Here is a 2,500-nt window from a genome sequence, read left to right on the forward strand (position 1 = left end):
TCATGTAAGTTAAATATAGAACCCTGATGCAAATAGTAGTTAAATACCCTCAGTAGAAAATTGCAGTTTGATAATCATTGTGTCTGAACGCTGGATAAACTTAATGAATATCCTTGCACGCACTGTGCACTGCTGATAAAGCGAAGTTTCACTGCAGATTTTATATTAGGTTGACCGCTGCAACGAATGCCTCTGACTGCGGTGTTGTACTCTTTGCATTGCGTGACGTATAATTTCACTGGATAACTATAGTATTCTGGATTACAAATGATTATGCTGCCTGATTTACCTACTGGCGAAGCCGATTCATCTGAGTGTTGTGCAACACCTCGACAACACAATTTAAAAGGATTACCGACCCCGTCTCAACCTCACTCTCCTCACACCCTCTGCCTGGTGATCACATCAGGTTGCAAGGCAAAGAAAGGTATTCTATTTCATATGGTTGTAGTTGAAAAGGAGATCAGGCAAACAGTCATCGCGAGTCATGTGTTTGTTTCCATTGCCTGGCCAGATCGTGGAAATATATGCACATACATTCTTAACAGACTTATTGTGCCCTTACCTGTGCCGTAGGTAAGGGGCTGAAACATATACGTTTTAATGTGAATATCAATATGCAAGACCTTCAAAGGATAAACTAAATTCAGTTGAAGCCCACTCCTCATTCCCATAAATACAGAGTCAGTGGCAATTATATTTGAATTAGCCATTACGCTCATCATCATTTGAATTAATTACGCAGTTAAATGTAAATGTATCAGTAATTCCCAGACCGAAATATTTTCAATATACCATTCTAATGTCCTTCCGTGTCATGGAAAAAGAAAGGAAGAAAAAAAAAACGAACTCTCACACATACAACTGGGGGGCTAGTTACCCTTTTCCTGCTTGTCTATAGTCATTTCTTGCCTCTTCCTCCTAATTATAACTATAAGTGCCTCATCAGACGTTTCCTAACACGGACCTGAACATACTATTTATATTCTCGTCCTGAGACCTTTCTGTGAAGTCTCACTAGCTCTTTCCATGTGGCTGCAGTCCTTATCACAATGTGTATACTTGATTCCATGAACGAGGTATAGGATATCCTATCTACGAGAAAGCAATTACATAAGCAGACAGAGGTTCCTATAACATAGGTATTTGTATAAAGAAAATCCGCAAGAACAGTAATCTCTACAGTATACTCTGATTTGCACGCACATGGTACTGTATTCCAAAAACAAACACTCACAATAAAATCGCTCTTAGAGCCTAACATTTTAAAATGCGCTGGATGACTAGCCAGTGGATATCAAATTAGAAATACATTTCAATGAATACAGATGCCATTACATGTCATGGCCTGAAAAAATAATAACAGCTATAATACTTTCACAAACCCACCTGAGATTCATTATATCATCAAATCTACTTGTGTCACGCGAACGCCTTCACGACCCGCCCTCACCCCCCCACCCCAACTCCCCCACTCATAAAATATCTAGAGAAAACATGACACATTTCCACGGCAGACTTTAGAAATATTTGAATCCGGAAGGCTCATGCAAGAAAGCCCGGCCACTACTTAAAATATGGAAGAAAGCCCGGCCACTACTTAAAATATCGGATGTCCATAAATCAGTGTGGAAGGAGTCGTGAAATTATTGAAATCTGACCTGCTGATTCCATCTTTAGCTCACCCGGTCTCTCCCTCTCCCCTACCCCCCCCCCCCCCAACTCTCCCGCTCTCTCTCTCTCTCTCTCTCTCTCTCTCTCTCTCTCTCTCTATATATATATATATATATATACATATAAAAATATGTATATATATGTGTGTGTGTGTGCTTGTGCATGCACACACACACACACGCACACACACACACACACACACACACACGAATAAATATATATATTTATTCATTTATTTATTTACATGTATGTATATCATTACCCTTATTGTAATACACACTATGATTTTTTTTTTATGAAACCTTGATCAAATATATATATATATATACACATATATATGTAAATATATATACATATATATGTATATATATATATATATATATATATATATATATATATATATATATATATATACATACACAAACACAAACACGAAGTAAATATATATATATATATATGTAAATATATATATAAATATATATATATTTATATATGCTTATTTATATGTATTTATGTGTATACATATTCATATATATATATATGTATATCTATCTACCTATCCATCTATTTATCTATCTATCTATCTATATACGTATGTATATATGTCGGTATATATGTATATATACATATACATATACATATACAGACAGACACACACACACACACACACACACACACACACACACACACACACACATATATATATATATATATATATATATATATATATATGTATGTATATACATGGGAGAAAAACCTACAATGAAAGTGAGACTATAGTTTCGAAATCTACCTGGATTCTATCTTCAGACCTGAGGGTGGAATC

Source organism: Penaeus chinensis, chromosome 9 (assembly GCF_019202785.1).
Source record: "Penaeus chinensis breed Huanghai No. 1 chromosome 9, ASM1920278v2, whole genome shotgun sequence".
Lineage (NCBI taxonomy): Eukaryota > Metazoa > Arthropoda > Malacostraca > Decapoda > Penaeidae > Penaeus > Penaeus chinensis.